Source organism: Lissotriton helveticus, chromosome 8 (assembly GCF_964261635.1).
Source record: "Lissotriton helveticus chromosome 8, aLisHel1.1, whole genome shotgun sequence".
NCBI classification, from domain to species: Eukaryota; Metazoa; Chordata; class Amphibia; order Caudata; family Salamandridae; genus Lissotriton; species Lissotriton helveticus.
The window spans coordinates 644,018,435-644,037,365 of record NC_136069.1 but is presented as its reverse complement, the minus strand read 5'-3'; positions in this window follow the sequence as shown (position 1 = coordinate 644,037,365).

Below are 18,931 nucleotides of genomic sequence, written 5' to 3'. Positions count from 1 at the left end.
GAGGTAACTTGGGTGTCATGGCTCTCCTGAACATCAATGTTGCAGGGGTTTCACCTGTGATTCAGAGAGGAGATGAGTGGTAATCTCAAAGAGTGGAACTTCAGACAACTTTAAGGTTGAGCTTTTCTAGTACAGCACACTGGACAGCTTTCTTTGGAGTACTCATGAAACATTCGACAAGGCCATTGACCTGTGGCCAAAAGATGATCTTCTTATGCTTGTTATTAAGATGACAGAGAAAGTCTTTGGATTCTTGGCTGTTGAAAAATGGACCGTTATCAGACTTTAAATTCGCAGGAACACCCCCGGATGTTGTCTAATCTGTCAATGACACATTCATGAGTGGAAGATGAGAGATCTTTGATCAATGGAAAATGGGAATATTTATTAACGATCCCCATCAGGTGATGTCTAACCCTGGGCGGTGCAGGTGTAGTGCCTCTACGCGAACTTCTACTGAGTTGGAAAACAACTCTGTAGAACTTCGCTCCACTATCACCTTCCACCTCCCAAAGTAATGATAAAGTAATTAAAAAGGCCCTTACCTGTTGTGGCTGCCTCCTCCTTGCCATGGCCGTTCTTCTTCCTCATGCTCACCATCCTTCTTCTCAGATAACCCCTACATTGTACGTCTTGCGTGTGCGCAAGAGCACTCGCAAGACGTACAACAAAGTTTGAGCTGGGAAGGTTCACAGGGATTGGTTCTGTCACCGACATTATTCAACATCTATGTGATGCCACTGGCAAGACTCGTCAGGAAATATGGCTTCACATTTGTGTCTTATGCCGACGACTCACAATTGGTGATATCTTTGTCGAACAGGCCTGAGATCACAGAGGTTAGCTCCATGCCTGTCTAACGGAGATCATGAACTGGATGAGCCTAAGTTTCTTGAAGATCAACACAGAAAAAACTGAAGTGATAGAGTTTGGCAATGGGAAGTCAGTAAGGAACAATTCCTGGTGGCCGTCTCGCCCCGTCGGAAAGGTCAGGAATCTTGGGGTCATCTTTGATGACAAGCTTAATCCGTCTGCACAGGTCAATAGTCTAACGTCTGCCAGTTTCTTTCTGTTAAAGAAGCTTCGTAAGATTTTTCCTTTCAGTACAGAAGACGGTAATGGTTGCCCTCTTTTTGTCCACACTGGACTACTGTAAACCGCTGTTCTTGGGTATAGATAAAACCCAGATAAGAAGACTGCAATTGTTACAGAATGCTGCAGCACGTTTACTCTTGAATCTTCCCAAGGGCCATTCTACGTCGCAGGGTATAAGGGCATTACACTGGCTCCCTATACAGCAGCGAATAGAATTCAATGCGCTCTGCCTGGTGCACAAGGCACGTTATGAAGGGGGTTCAAATTATAGCCAGGGAATGTTTAAGCTTTACACCCCTTCAAGAAACCTTCGATCTGCCAGCCTTGGCTTGATCTGTACCCCTAAGTTTCGAAGAGCTAGATGGGGGGAGGTCTTAGTCTAGTTGTGCAACAAAACTATGGAACAAACTGCCAGTGGCTTTGAGACTACAATCCAATCTATTACTTTTCAGGAAAGCTCTGAAAACTCGTCTGTTTACTCCCGAGAAGACCGAGCTTAGTCTCAGCTCTTCACTTACACACACCAGCGCCAAGACGCTTCGGCATTCGAGTGCTTAAAAATCTCCATATTATCATCATCATCATAGTGACGGTAACACCGACGTTTCAACCCTTACCGACCCTAGACCTTCTGGTGGGTCGCCCCCTCCACCGCTGCAGCGCCTCCATCACCTCGTGCGCCAACCTGCCCTGAGCCTGTCTCTGCTTTTCTCCACCCGTGCCTGCTGCCTCCTCCGATGCCCTCCTGACTGCCTGTGCCCCGTGTGCCTGTGCCATTTTTCCACATTCTAGACCCGTGTGCCTAAGCCCCCCGAGCCCCCTTTTCTTCCTGTGCCCGGGTGCTGCTGCCCCCCTGCCACCGCCGCTTCTCCTTTTCCAGCCGTTTTTCTTTCTTTTTTCCCTCCCGCTCACCGCTGACCACCCTAGGCCCCGCCCCCCGTGCCCATTCGCTGCCTTTCTTGACCCTCCCTCCCCACCTCCCCCTTATATAGTGGCCGCTGTGCGGCCGCGCGCAGCGGGTGCTCTGCCAGCGTGCCGAAGGCGCGCCTAAGGCAAGCCCGTCTGCGCCCGTCCGTGCCTGGACCGCGCCCAGCGCCAGACCCCCTGGCCCCCACGTCTGCGACATCGACAACACGAGTCTCCGCTACGACGCCAACACCCTCATCGCACTCAACCAAGGACGGCCCTCCAACTACTACAAAGCCATCCCCAGCGCACCCACGGCCCTTTCACCTGCCAAAACTGCACCTTCACCAGCAACATCGAAGCCAAAGCACCAATGGCAACGGGATTCAACCAACTGCAATGCATCCTGCTCAACACCCGCTCCACAAGCAAACACGGCGTCGAGCTCTGGGACCTTCTCACCACCACAGCACCAGACATCGCCTACCTGACGAGACCTGGCTGAACGAAACCTCCGCCCTCGACATCCCTACGGCCATCCCAGACGGATACAAGATCTCCCGGAGAGACCACACCAACGGAATTGGAGGAGGAATCGCCATCCTCCACAAAAACACCATCAAGGTCTCCACGAACACCGACGACACCCTCACCACCGCCGAACACATGCACTTCAAGTTCCACACAGACCCCAAGACCACCCTCAGAGGCACCCTCGTCTACAGACTTCCCGGCCCACGCCCCCAATTCTGCAACTCCATCGCTGACTTCATCAGCACGCACGTACTGACCTCCACCAACTACATCCTGCTCGGTGACCTGAACTTCCACCTGGAAAACAACATCAACAGCAACTCCTCCACCCTGGTCGACAACCTCGCCACCCTCGGACTGAAACAGATCGCCACCACCCTCACCCACATCGCCGGCCACACGCTTGATGCCATCTTCTCCTCCAGCCCTCACATCACCTACGACCACAACTATGAGCTCACCTGGACCGACCACCGCTGCGTCCACTTCACCTTACAGAAACCCATCACCCACAATCGCACCCCACAGATCCCCTGCCGACGATGGGGCAAAGTGACCAAGGAAATACTGGAAGCTCACCTCGCAACCGACCCTCCCACCAGCCCCACTGACCCAGAGGATGGAGCCCGCACCCTCAGACTGGATGGAAAAATGCGCCAACACCATAGCAACTCTGCGACAACCCACCAACAGAAACACCAGCCAGAGAGCAAGCTGGTTCACCCCAGGGCTCCTGACCTCCAAGCATGCCTGCCGGAAACTCGAGAACATCTGGCTCAGCGACAGAACTCCCGCCAACCACACAGCCCTCAAAGACGCCACTCGCAACCACCACCGCCTCATCAGGACCACCAAAAGAGCCTCCTTCAAAGACCGCCTCCTCGACAACAATGCACACAACAGCAGAGAACTCTTCAGCATCGTAAAAGAACTCTCCAATCCCAGCTCCTGCACCAACGACATCCTGCCGTCGCAAGCCCTGTGTGACACCCTCGCAACTTTCTTCCACCACAAAATCACCGACATCCACAACAGCTTCGACACTCAAATCAACCCAACGCACCCCACCACGACGAAGACACCCACGCCCACCCACCACAACCCTCTGACCACATGGGCCAACGTGAACACCGAAGACATAATCAAGATCATGAGCACCATCCACTCAGGCGCCCCATCGGACCCTCTTCCCCACCACATCGCTAACAAAGCCAGCAGCCTCATCGCACCCCACCTGTACAGCATCATCAACCTCTCCTTCGAAACTGCCACCTTCCCCGAGAGCTGGAAGCACGCCGAGATTAACGCCCTCCTGAAGAAACCCAAGGCGGACCCAAGCGACCTCAGGAACTTCCGGCCCATCTCCCTGCTTCCGTTCCCAGCGAAAGTCATCGAAAAGACCGTCAACAACCAACTCACCCGCTACCTAGAAGACAACAACATCTTGGACCCATCCCAGTCTGGCTTCTGCAGCAACCACAGCACTGAAACTGCCCTCATCGCTGTCACAGACGACATCAGAATGCTCCTCGACAATGGCGAAACAGCAGCCCTCATCCTCCTGGACCTCTCCGCCGCCTTCGACACCGTCTGCCACCACACCCTCTGCGCTCGCCTCTTCAACGCAGGCATCCGAGATAAGGCCCTGGACTGGACCACCTCCTTCCTCACCGACAGAACCCGGAGAGTCGTCCTCCCCCCGTTCCAATCCGGATCCACCAAGATCATCTACGGCGTCCCTCAGGGGTCCTCCCTTAGCCCGACGCTATTCAACATCTACATGGCTCCCCTCGCACGCATCGCCAGACTACACGACCTCAACATAATCTCCTATGCCGATGGCACCAGGCTGATCCTCTCCCTCACCAAGGACCCCCTCACCGCCAAATCCAAACTGCACCAGGGCATGAAGGCCATCGCCGCCTGGATGGAAGCATGCCGGCTGAAACTGAACACGGACAAGACGGAGGTCCTCATCCTGGGGCCCAACCCCTCGGCGTGGGACAACTCCTGGTGGCCCCCCTCCCTGGGAGCCCCTCCGACACCGACCAACCTCGCACACAACCTAGGAATCATCCTCGACTCTACGCTCAGCATGACCAACCAAGTCAATGCCGTCTCCTCCTCATGCTTCCACACCCTCCGTATGCTCCGCAAGATCTACAGATGGATCCCGACAAACACTCGGAAAACAGTCACCCACGCCCTCATCAGCAGCGGACTCGACTACGGAAATGCCCTCAACAGCAGACTATCCTTCTACGTACCCAACAGGAATCTCCGCTCCACCGACCTGTCCCTGGCCACCATCCCACGCATCCACAGAACCACCTCCGGAGGCAGATCCTTCTCCCACCGTGCCGCCAAGACCTGGAACGCCCTCTCCCTCCACCTACGCCAGACTGCTGACCTCCCGGCGTTCAAAAGACTGCTCAAGACCTGGCTCTTCGACCACTTGCTGCTTCTCTCCCCCCCCAGCGCCTTGAGACCCTAGCGGGTGTGTAGCACGCTCTACAAATTTCCTGATTGATTGATTGATAGCAGTTGTGCAGTTTATTAGGCATCCGAAGCGGGTCATCATCAGGACAGACGGGGGAGGGATGACAGCTGCTGACAATGGATCCTCGTAAATGGGCTTAAAGCTGGAAGCAAATTGCATGGAGGCGTCAGCCGACACCTCAGACTCACACCAGTGGGTTGTGGTCTGAAATATTTATCAAACTTCACCAGCCTGTAGAAGTATATTGAATGGAAGCCGCCGAGGCGATCATAGGCATTGAATTGAGAGACGTCCTCGTCCGTCGTAGTCAAATTCTTTTTCAGGCAAGCAGTGGCAACTCTGACATTTTTAACAGGTGTTGAGTGGGTTTGATGCCTGTTATCTATGTAACTGCCTGTTGTTTCGGTCTCTTTCAACTCTCTCATTGAGATGTGGAATTCAGATTTGGCCTCGAAGAGCATGTTTGTTGGCAACAATTTCACAATGTCCTTTATTAGCCACTTCAATTATCTGTTGTCACAGACTCTCAGGAATGACAATTCTCGACCCTCTTCCTGACTATCAGATAGTTCATCTTTGACATTCTTTAACTTTTTTTATTCACTGTCATTGGTAAGAGGTTGAGGGTGATGGTACCAAGACTGATGTGTAATAATTTCTTTCAGTTTCAGCATGTCACTTTCTTGACTTGTGACAGTGACAATTTGTTCCAACAATATGGCAGCTGGAGTGCTTGATTTCACTATGAAATGTATTTAAGCTCCAGCCATCTTAGAATCCATATCAGGGGTTTGTAGAGGCACTCATGAGAAGTAGTCTACAGGGCTCTGATCTTTCCCTGGATGATGCACGATCGTATAGTTGTACTCCTGCAATCAGAGGCCCCAACGTTCAATGCAAGGTAAGATTTTTGCTTTTGGATTTTCAAAGATAGTCAACAATGCTTGATGATTGGTCACAAACATGAAGGGCTTCCCTAACTAGAATAGGTGGAAATTTTCACAAGCCCACACCACTGCTAAGCTTTCTTTCTCAGGTTGTGAATAAGCACGTTCAGTTTGAGACAAACTTTGGCTTGCATATGCCACAATATGTCTTCTAGCATTTCGGCGTCCACTGTGCTGTGCGAGGATGGCCCCCAGCGCGACAGTGCTCACATCAACATCAACCTCAGTATGTAGCTTAGGATCAAAAGGTGCCATTTCAGGAGCTTTCTAAATAGCTTGCTTGATTTTCCAGAAGCTTTGCTCACATTCATGTGACCAAAGAAAACAAAATTACTTTTTCATCAAGACTCTTGATGGCAAACTGACAACGGCAAATTCTTGTATATATCTAGAGCAACAGTTGGCCACAGAAGGGAATGAGCATAACATGGTAACACCTTGTGGGGGACTGCCAGTTACCAGCACTTGCATTTGAGTTGGGTCGTGTCATGTCCCCATCAGAAAAAGTATGGCCAAAGAATTTTAACTTGGTTTTATGGAACTCAGATTTCTCTACATTTGAAGTTATACCGGAATCAGTGAGGAACTGCAACACTTGAGTGAGAGCTTTGTCATGCTCCTTCTGTGTAGTTCCGAAAACTAATATGTCATTACTGTAATTGAAAGCATTCATGACAGGCTGTATGATATGTCGATTGACATCATGGAATAGCTTTTAGCTGATGACACACCATAATTTTGTCTATTGTAATGGAACTGGAACAGACCAACATGTGTAGAAAAGGTTGTAATGTACCTGCAATTCTTGAGTTCAAACTGATGATATCCTTTAATCAGATCCCAGCGAGAGAATACTTTTGCGCCATTCACTTGTTTTATCATGTCGAAAATGTCTCGACCTGGATGTTGTTCTCTTTCAATTGTCTTGTTTGTATGACACATATCCCTGCAGATACATACAGCTCCTTCATTTTCCTTTTTGGGGACTATCACTATGGAAGAAAACCATGGAGTTGGACCAGTGAAGCGTTCAGTGATATCATGTTTGAGTAAAGATTCAAGTTCTTTTTTAACAGCTTTCTGTAAGTGAAAGGCAATTTGTCTGTGTCTTTGAGCAATAGGACAGATGTCCTCATTACCATGTAATTGGACTTTCATAGTCTTGAGTTTTCCCAACATATGAAACAATGAAGGGAATTGATGTACTATTTTGTACGAGCATTGTTTAAGGATATCAGTCCCATATCAGTGGCTGTGCTGAAGCTGAGTAAGCTGGCCCTTGACGCCGTACCTTGAAGTACATGAATGGGTTATTGTCCTTTTGTTTTCTTATGCTTCATGTTTGCTAAAAATGATCCTTGACTTTTTATTGGCGTTGATGCAGCCCGAGTACACACTTTAGGTTTCGGTGGTGTAAGTTGGGTGCTGGATGGAGACTGTTCATTATATTTCTCCTCAGGCATAATATTTATTGACACACCACTATTGTTAATGAAACGTTTTGAACAATCACTCATTTTTAGTGTGATCTTCGGGCAATTTTTTTTTGACTTTGGTGCTTTGTCATGCCGGTTTCTCTTTGACTGGAGTTTTTCCTCGCAGGTGGCCAGTCCAACATGCACATGCTTTTCTGAGGTGAAAATCGAAATAGCACACCCATCTTTTTTACTATAACTTGATATTGATACGGAAGAACTATTTAACAAAGACTTAGATGCCAATCGACTTTGTTTGATGTGGATTTGCCTCAGCTGATGTGGCTGCTTGGTCTCATGGGCGTGTGGCGAACGTCACTTCTGGAATGTTTGGGTGGCCATTTTGTCTTTGCACCATTACGCACTTACGTTTTCATTCACCTTGCACACCATCACAAAATGATTCTCCTTTCCTCAGCCCTTGCAGATCTGCCTAATCATGAGACATTTTACTTTCGAGTGGAAACAAAAATCCTCACCCGTGCCTGTGTTGCTGGCTGACTGATTTTGTGCAGGAAGGGGCAACTTCCTCCACAAAATCAATTAATTCAGGAGATTTCTTCATTCTATGTGTGCTGCAGAATGCAGCATACATAGAAAAATGAAAGAGTTAGGAGAAATGAAAGCATTTCTCCTCGCTGCGCCCTCCTAACCCTACCCCTAGTGTGGCGTTAGATTCTGATGCATTCCTAGGTTTACAATTTCTCGTAAATCTGGGAATGCTTCCCATTCAGGGGTGTTGCGCAGTAATATCCACAGCAACATCCTACGAACAGCCCTTTCACACAGTGTTCTGCGTGAAAGGGGCACATGTTTACAAGGCCATGTAAACAGGGCCGGACTGGCTACTGGGCAGAGTGGAATGTTGCTGAGCTGGGGGCTGATTTTGTTGATGGGGACCTGCGTGTACTAAACAAAATTCGTTTTGCTTTCATTATTTCGAAGCACACGCAGGCCTCCATGAACGAAAACAGCCCAAACTGCAATGAAATCAGTCCCCAGCTTGGCAGCATTCCAAACTGCCCGGTAGTCAGTCCGGCCCTGCATGTAAAGCCACTTAAAGTGGCTTTATGTGAGCTTGTAAATATGCTGAGGCACATTGTGCCACTGGAACGTCAAAAAGTGACGTTCCAGCAGTGAAAATGTGAAGTAAGAGGCCCTGAATGTGCATTCTGATGACTACTGAAGCCATGACAATTTTAAATAATCATTGACAAAGCCAATAGGTTTGGAATTAGCTGCCAGCCTTTTGGCTTTTTTAGTGCTGGTATTATTTGTTATTGTTTTTGCCAAAACCGTTTGGGATGCTGGTGGCCCTCTGCCACTCTACAATAAAGCATTTGCTAAGAATACAAATATTTATCATCTCAAAAACAACACATTGCCATAGTATCCTTGGCTCTGGGGAATTCATTTCTTTGTGAATGAACTCCATGTAAAAGTGCAGAATGTTGTCACTCATAGTGAAATTATCCAGTTGGCTGCAGTTAGATAACCATTTTCCCATACTGTGTGCTGTAGTGAGCAGAAGAAAAATTTGAATGACACAATAACAAACAAATGGATGAAGAGGTAAGGTAGAAGCCTAAAAGCCCCATATGTATAGTATACATATAGTTTAATTAAAATCAAAATGTTGTTGCTAACACTAGACCTTAAAATATGCATAATCACTAGTGCATCACCAACTCCAGGGCATGGTCGTTGTCAATGAGTTTTTTAACACGAGACTGTTATTATCATTCAAGAGACATATGCCACAACTCAGAATTGGAATTATCCAAGTGCTTGCACTTTACATCAAGTGTCTTTATTGCAAACCATTTAATATTATTACATAAGCTAATCGACCGCTATAGTAAATAGAAGAAGCTGTTTCATATTGTCCTTGATAAGCTACAAGCTTAACATTATACATAATGATTTCAACTAGTCATGGGCAAAATGTCACAGGCATGTTCATTTGAGGGTCCTAAAACATTGCTTTCCTAAAGCATAAAACAGATAGTGTGTTTGATCAATTTATAACTGTTTATCATTTTGAAATCTCAAAGACTCATACTGAAACGGGTGGCATATTTTTGGATGAGCGCATCTGTAAAAGGCAAAATGCAATTAGACACAAAGTAGTAGAAGTAAACCCTCATAGGGCGCGATTTTGAGAAGGTCAGAAAAGGGTGTGTTTTAAAAAAAACCTTTTTAAATAAAGAATTTTATATGAAATCGATATTTAATGCACTGAATTCCCAAGTTTTTACTTTTTGGGACATTTACTTCTTACAAGATTATTCAGGCTTGACCTGAAAACAGTTAAGGTTTAAAAAGCAGGAGTAAGATAGTAATCGCAACTTGGCATTCTGATAATTGCGCAAACTCTTGTTTGCACATACATGGAAGGTTTGTGCGACAAGCAACCATTTACGGTAAATTAGGCAGTGGTAAATGATTTACCACTGCCTAAAGTGGTAAAATAGTGCTCCTTCACTTCTGAAACTATTTAAGACAACTGTCAGCCTGAAACTGAGGCAGAGACTGTCTTAATATGCTGCTTCAAATGCTCACTTTATATGTAATGGACCCCGACGAATTAAATGAAAGATATTGTAAACCAAATATTGATGCAAATAAATATAATGGCTGAAAGGGGAAAGAGTTTGGCAATGGAAAAAATATCTGCAAAAAATATTTGGAAGAAGACTGGTAGGTCTGCATGAGTTTAAAACTTCATGTAGGCAATGACTTGTTACCGAAGTTGAAGAGGGTTGTAAACTGTAATTACGAATTGTAAATAGCAGTAATACTATAAGAGGGCACATTAGGTTTTGGTGGTCCCACTCTGCCATTAAATGGCAAGGTTCCCACTTCCAGTTTTGACTTTTTCGTGCCCTATTCAGAGGAAGAATAATGGTCTGGTTTCCAATGATGGGCTCGGATGCTTCTGATGTCAAAACCCCTGACTCACCAGGCCATCCGCCTCAGGGATGCCAGGTATCAGTGGGTTACAACACCCTTGACAGGTGCCCGCCACTGACTTTTTTGCCTAGGACCATGATGCAATGGCATACTCGGGTCGAAAAAGAGAAAAATGTTCCTGACTATCAGGGAGAAAAATCTCTGCTTGTCAGAGACATAAGGCCTGATTTACAAATCTCTCCATTGGGAAGGAGTAACCTGTCCGCCTTAATATAAATCAGGCCCATAGTCCTTTTTTTAATTTTCAGAAACAAACCGCCACTTCAATGTTTATTTCTGAAAACTAAAAAAGAATGGCAGGCAGGCCTGAGTAACGTGTCAGTTCACTCAGCATTCAGATTTGATGAACGTTCATCTGCTGCCCCAGCAGCTGTGCTTTCAGCAAGAAATCTCTGCCTAGCAGATGGGGCTCTTTAAATATGGCAGGCAGTCCTCTTGTGACTGGAGAGGCAAGGGTCTCTATTAACACAGCGGTGTGTTGTCCCGCACATTGACACATATTTAAGGCACTTAGGACCATATGTAGGTAACTTGGAAATACTGATTCCTGAATACCGAATTTTACTGATTCGGTATTTAGAAATCGGTATTTCCGATGTACGTAAAAATTCGGTAAATTTTACTGATTCGGTAAAAATAGGTAAATATTTACCGATTCCACAATTTCGATCGGTATATCCGAATCGGTAAATATCGAATCGGTAAATATTACCGAATCGGTAAATACCAAATCGGAAATTCAAAACAACAGCAATTGAGGAATCAGCCAATCCTGTGCAACCACGACCCCTCCCAACCAGGTAGTGGCCACACCCAGGCAGGTGCACACGATCAGAGCCTTCTGTAGAGGCTGGGAGAGCAACAGAGCCACTGCCTGAACTTTACCAGCAAATCTTGCACAATGGCCAGCCAGGACACAGAAAGAGAAGGAGGTGAGAGGAAGAGGAAACTGAAATTCAGTCAAAGGGGACTGCAGGGCCTTGTGGAGGAGGTAGTGAAACAGCATACAAAGTTGTTTGGAAAGCAGTCTCTGGAAGTGGCTGAATCGGAAAAAATTAAAATCTGGCTTGGAATCCAAACACAGGTGAATGCCATTGGAGTAACCCCCCTGGACATTGAAGTGCTTAAGAAGCGGTGTTATAATATCAGGAGCATCACCAAAAAGAAGATGGCTGATCTAAAAAAATAAGCCAGCTAGACAGGAGGAGAAAGGACCAGGGCACCTGCCCTGACTGAACTTGAGCAGGTTGTGGAGTCCATGATAGAGCCAGAAAGTGTCTGTGGAATCGGAGATGCAGACAGCTCTGCCAGAGCTACTACCAAACAAGGTAAGAAGCATGCACAGCATTGTGCACCCCCCCTCTCCTATCCCAAATCCCCAATTGGGCTATGTGAATCCCACTCCAGCACAGGTTTTTGGTAAGACCAGCAATGCATTATGGGAGATGTAGTCAGTGAAACCCCTATCATGACAGGAATTGCACTGAACAACAAGGCATGTGACACACATCAGCGATAAACAGGCAGAGGACATTAAGATAGTGTGGCAGAAATGTATTTTTATTGATGCAATGCAGGGCTGCAGGAACACTGAGCTAATGTACAATTTCTTACCACAGGCGAGACATTGCGCAGGACTGCTCAGGACAAGGGAGAAAGGGCACACCGGAAGGACAGAACAGAGAAGTCCAGTACAAGTGCAGGGCACACAACACCACCACAGCCAGCCTCGTCAACACAGCCAGCCTTGCCACCACAGCCAGCCTCACCACCACAGCCAGCCTCGCAACCACAGCCAGCCTCACCACTACTGCTAGCCTCACCAGCAGCAACACCACCTGCAGTGGTCAGACCCAGAAAGCATGCTGTTGCCACTGCAGGAGTTTGAGTCGTCCTCAGAAGACACGAGGGGGGGACATCGGCTGTGCCACTAGATGGCAGCAATGCTGGTTTGCTGTCCACTTCTGAGGGAGCACACACAGGTGTCAGACGCCGCCGCAGGGCTTGTGAAAGCAGTCCACCTCTACAGGGTGAGAGTCATGGTGTCTTCCAAGGGCTGGAGGCAAACATGGTGAAGGTGCAGTGCCTACAAGGCAAGGCAATTCAGTCGGTACAGCACAAATGAAGCACCTCAATCACAACATGGTTAACATCAAGAAGGGCATTAGCTCAATGGCTGAGGGCATGAAGGAGATGACTGCGGGCATGTGGGACATGTCCCAGTCTGTGATGCTGCTGTACAGCAAAAGGGATGAGGACAGGGTAACACGGTGCAGGGAGAGGCAGAAAATGGAACACCATACGAGGGCAGTGAACCGCCTAGCAACTGCCGCTTCTCTGCTCTGCAGGTGCTCCGTGGCCATGCAGGAGGGGCTGGCGCACTGCAGCACTGATGTATCCAGGGGCCTGAAAAAGGTAACCACTGCACTTGAAGTGCTGCTGACAACTCAGTCTGCCACTACTGGTACTGTGGAAGTTGGGGACAGCGAGGACACGACCAGTCGGAGCAGCATTACCCCCCCTGTAACAGATACTTAGAGGAGCAGCAGATGGCATGGGGCTGACACTGGTTCCACAGCCAGTGATGACAGTCAGATGATGGCATCCAGCACTGTTGTGCAAGGCCGCAGACGCTGATGCAGCCCACACTATCAGAACTGAATTGGGTGAAGTAACCCATGACTTCCTTCTATGGATGTCACAAATTGGACTGCCAAGTTTGGCCGTTTGTGTTGTGGCGTAGTGCCCAGATATTAAAACTATGTCATTACATACAACTACTGGCTGTGTCTCCTTCCTTACTTAAAAATAGTTGCGTGTGATCTCTGCCCGTCTCGGTCTCCCATCTGTTGCTGGTGCAACTCCTGCTGGGTTGGGCTCTGGCTGTGCCAATCATCATCATTGTCCTCAAAATCAGTTATTTCCACTTCTGTACCTTCCTTTTTGGCAAGGTTGTGCAGCATAGCACAAGTTGCAATGATTTTGCAGCAGATGATGGGTGTGTACTGACGTGCGCCTCCGCTTTTGTGGAGGCAGCGGAACCTGCTTTTAAATAGTCCAAAGGTGCGCACCACAATGTTTCGTGTTGATTTGTGTGCCACATTGTATCATCTCTCACTCGGGGTAGATGGGTTTAGGTAGGGAGTGAGGATAAATGGCCGCACAGCATATGCGCTATCGCCTAGGTGAGAAAGAGAGTGCCATTAGTTACATACACCAAAACACATTCATCTGGAGTAACTATAAGGGTGTGTCACAGTAATTTACCTAGCAGGTATCCTTCTCCAAATTCTCCCGCAGCCAGGAGTGTGTAGATCCCACTGTTCTGGAAGATGTATGAATCGTGGGTGCTCCCAGGAAATTTGGCCACGATGTCAGTGATTATGTTGACAGCATCACAGATTACCTGCACATTTATGGAGTGGGTGGACTTTCTGTTCCTGTAGATATACTCAGTGGCTGCAGGTGGGCAGATTAGAATGTGTGTGCCATCAATACACCCTATGACATGCGGGAACTGTGCCATCTGGTAAAAGTCTATTTTGGTTTTCAGCAGCTCTGCCTGTGTGTTTGGGAAGCTAATGAAGTGATGCATTCTCTGCATCATGGCATCCAGGAACTTTCTGGAGAAACGGGATAGGCAACTCTGAGACATCCTGCCTACCGTAGCTATCTTCCCCTGGTAACTGCCAGATGCAAGTAGATGTAGGCTACAGAGCACCTGCACATGTGGTGGTATGGCGTGCGCCCTTGGTGTTGGGTACTCCAGGAGTGGGTGCAGGTCCCTTATCAAGTCCAGGATGGTGTAAGGGTGTAGCCTGTACCTTTCATGGATCTCAGCCTCAGTCTGTTGGAAGAGTGTGATGCGCTGCCTGTAAATGCACTCCTCCCGTCTCCAGATCCTCACTACTGCTGCCTGTAGCCATAGCCGCCTTGCAATCACATAGAAAGCTGCCATAGTGATCACACTGTTGAATTTTGGGATTGCTTATATACACTGTAGCTGATTACCACCTGCTTTGAGTCAGTGTTAATTATCGACTCCAAAATACAGAATTTCATGAAATTCGGTATTACCAATTTTTCCTACATCTCTTTTCTTGTTTTTACCGGTTCTTATTTACCGATTCGGTAAATAAGGAATCTGTAATTCCGAATCAGTAATTTTTAATTTGGTAATGATGAATCGTTATTTACTGATTCAAAATTACCGAATCCTTACCTACATCTCAATTGCCTAAATACCGGTCAGTAGCAGTGAAATGTACCGAATTTTACCGTTACTGACCAGTATTTGCCCACCTACATCTGGCCCTAAGGGGCAAATTTACAAGGAGCTAATACCACCACAGTGTCACATTTTTGAAGCTGCAACATTTTTTTTAGCGCCCTATTCACATAGTGATACTGGAGCCATTTAGACCACATTTTCCACTGCAAGTGCCTTTTTTTATGCCAGATCTGCAAGTGTCATTTTCTAGTAATGGAATGCAAGGGAGGCATTCCCTTGGAAAAACCATCACAAAACTGATGCTGCCATATGTATAAGGATTTTCGGAAACAGCGCTACTTTTGAAAAACAGGCTCTGAGTCCCATTAACAGCAGTTTTTTACCGCTAAGGAAAAACTGGTCTTAAAAATTACTCTAGCACACTGGTATAAAAGAAAAACAGACCCGAATCAATTAGGCAAGCTCAACTACGCCATGGATTTACTGCTATGGCAACTCAGAGCACCAAGGAGACCACCACCACTAGCACCACCACAGTGGAAGCACAGGAGATGGGAGCAGACATATGGCAGAGGATAACCCTCATTGACCTCAGGGAGGAAGAGGTCATTGCCCATTACAAACTCAGGACACAGTCCATTGTCCGCCTTCTGCTCCAGATTGCGCCAAGGCTGCAGCCAACATCGCAGTGCTGCACCAACATCCCTCCGTAGGCCTAGCTACTGGCTGTCATGCACATGCTGGCATATGGAACTTTCCAACGCACCACAGCCAGAGTGACAGCAGTATCCCATGCATCCTTCTCCAGGTTTCTCCCCACCATCCTGGACACCATCATAAGTCTCACACCCCAGTACCTCTACTTCCCCAACACAGCGCAGCAATAACAGGAAAACAAGCACAGCTTTTAGGCCATTGCAGGATTCCCACAAGTGTTGGGAGAAATGGACTGCACACAAATGCAAGTTGTGACTCCAGCAGCAACATCACCCATCTAACGCAACGGAAAACACAGCTATTCCATGAATTTGCAGGCAATCATGGGCCATCTGGGCTTCTTCTTCAAAGTGCTTGCAAAGTACCCTGGCAGTGGGCATGACTAATTTATCTTCTGGCATTCAGTGATCAATGAGCGCTTCCAGAATGGGACCTATGGGAATGGCCTTCTGGTTGGTAAGTACACCTCAAGCACATGACATACCACATGGCAGTCACACATGCTGAGACCTCTTATGCCACTGTAAGCCCCATGTACAAGTGAACTGTGCTAAACGAGTATTACTATTCATGATACTCTGGTGGAGAAGCTCCCCAAATCAAATCAATGTGGCAATGCAAAGTCTGTCTGTATGACATTGCATAGCCTCCTTGCTATGCAGTAAAGCAAGCCACACCAAAGTGCAGCTTTCATTCACCCTATGTTAATGTCCATAGTCCTTGTGGTGGCTTTTCCCATCCAACACGAATAGAGATTTTACACATTTCCACACAACCTATGTACAGGGACCCTGGGGCTATGTGCACATAGTATGCCTCTCAGGGGAGGTGAAATCCTCCCCTGAAATCCTCCCCTGATTCTATCCTTAATTTTCAAACTACTTTGGCATGACTGGATGAATCTCAATCAGTTGAAATTAAACCCTGATAAGACAGAGTTTGTCCTTACATGTTGCCCCTCTAGTCCTTGGACACCCGCCTTTTGGTCCCCAGCCCTTCGGTCCCCTCCCCAACCCTCTGCCTCGATGAAAACCCTGGGCATCAAAATCAGCCAAGATCTTTCCATGCACCCTCAGATTAGCACAGTGGTCTCGTCTTGCTTCTTGTCTCTTAGAACCATACGTAAAATATCCCGATACTTTTCTGTTGAAGCTCTTAAACTGATTCTCCTGGCCATGATTTTATCCCGCCTTGATTATGGCAACGGTGTGCCTGCAGCTAATTCAAAACCAGGCAGCTCGCCTCATCGATAGACTTCCCAAATCCCACCGCACCACTCTTCTTAAAACTCTTCACTGGCTCCCCATCCTGGAGCGCTCTCTATTCAAGATGGGCTGCCTGATTTTCATGGCCCTGACGGTTACCGCCCCAGACTTTATCAGCACGAAGGTCAGTGCCTATGTTCCGGGCAGAAGCCTTCGCTCTTCCACTCAGTTTCTCCTCAGCACCTCTCGCTTTTTTGAGAAAAAAACTGGGTGGCACAAGGTTTTCTACCCTTGCCCCCCCTTTCTGGAATGCCCTTCCTCTTGCCATCAGGTCCATCCCCATCTACATGGACTTCTGTAAAGCTTTAAAAGCTCACCTCTTTTCCTTAGCATATCCACTCTAGTAACCCCCGGCTCCCTCTCAGTGTCTTGTCGCTCCGCAGCGCCAAGAAACCGCTTGGTATTAGAGCGCTTTATAAAACCCTTTCAATTTCAATTTCAATTTCAAATGATGATACATAATCATGTCTCTTTGTCACATCCAATTACTATGTGTCCAGCATTCCACATGAGACATAGAAGGAGGGAATTGCACAGATTTTGTGTTATTGGTGCTGAAATGTGCCCCTTAAAGCATGATGTCATGTGTGGACATTAAGCTGACACACATGCACCTTGGTGCAAGGGGGGCTGGTGTTAACACTAGCCATTATCATATGATATTGCGAATGTGAACAAACCATGGTTGCCTCCCAGAATGGCCAATGGTCAACCTTGTCCTGACTCCTAGAGACAGACAACACACAGGTAGTTAGTTATAAATGCATTTATTTACATGTGCAAATGTTGAAAGGGCTCACAGATAACGTTCATTGGACAACAACCCCAAGAATGTTTAGAGCCAGTGGATGTCCAGACAGAGTCCATGTGGGGAACATAACATGGGACTTGTTGAGGAGAGGAGTGCTTCAGTCAGAAGGATAACCACAATATCATTAGAGTGGATGGGCCACATTGACAGTCCACACATGGTCATTGTGAAAAGTACAAAGTCAAAATGAGGACAGTGACAGCAGATATTCTCCGGCATGTTAATCAGTACAGCTCTAAGGAGACACTGGGTATGTGGCACAGATACATGGTACCACAGACTTCATCTTTGAAAAGAGGTACCATCCACATCTCCCTCCTCTGATGTGTGTAGTGTGTCCAATGAGGGTGGTATTGTAGATACTGCAGCTAAGGGAGGCACACACACATTAGGGGCAGAAGATGTGGATACCATGCCAGCAGCAGCATTCACCTGTGCCCATACATGAGGCAGCATGGCACAGAGAAGGATCTGCTAATTTTTTTTAACACAGCAGCAATGTCACAGTAGTAGGCAGCCATGGCAGCAAAGTGGGAGTCGTGCTTCCGCTTCATGGACTCCAAGATGGTTCTCATAGCCCCTAGCTGGTTGGCCACTAACTTCTAAGGCAGTTGTTGATACCTCTGCCTCATGACACCAGCGATGTCAACCAGTAACTGTTGGAGGCCACAGAGCAGAAAGTAGCTGCCTTTGATGATGGCAGTGTTGTCCCTATTGGGACGAGGCACAACTAGACTCCCTTTAGGGTGGCAATCACAGTCTCAATCCCCACCTGTACCTGCTTTATCAACTCCCTTTGGACTCCTACTGTAGTATATTGGAAGGAAAACTGTGGGTCCTCGGATTCCATGGGTCTGGGTGAGGTAGCAGGTGGTCCCTGTCGGTTGTTAGGCGGGGTATGTGGAGACACCACAATTCTGCTGACCCTCCCCATGGCTGGTGATGGTGTCCCAATGCAGTCCAGGAGCTCTTGGAGGGTGTGCTGCTCGATGGTTGGCAGGTTCCATTCATCCCCATCATCATGGATGTCTGGGACAGGGTGCTTGTCAAGAGGTGAGGATTCATCCTCTACAAAGAGTAAGTAAGTCTTTATTGCTTGATTAATTAAAATCTTAGCAGTCTGTACAGTTATAAAAACACAAATGTAGCACAATTTCATATCTCCTTAAAAACGGGGGCACTGTATTCTAAAAACAAAAGTGTAAACTGATTAAAAATACATGTGATAAAATTATAATGAACTTCATTATTCAGCCAAAGTCTGTATGCGAGACCCGGGCTTACATCATCACCTGTGCCCATAGATCTAAATAGTTCATTGTTGGGTCATGCCCGCTAGTCTTAGTGTCTATGCGAGGTGAAGATCTTAGGCAGACAACTGGCAGGGGGCCATGGACGTAGGAGATTATACTCAGGTTCCTGCGTCTAGTTTTGTTTGTACCTCTTTCATAAAACAAACAAAACTTCAAACTAGTCT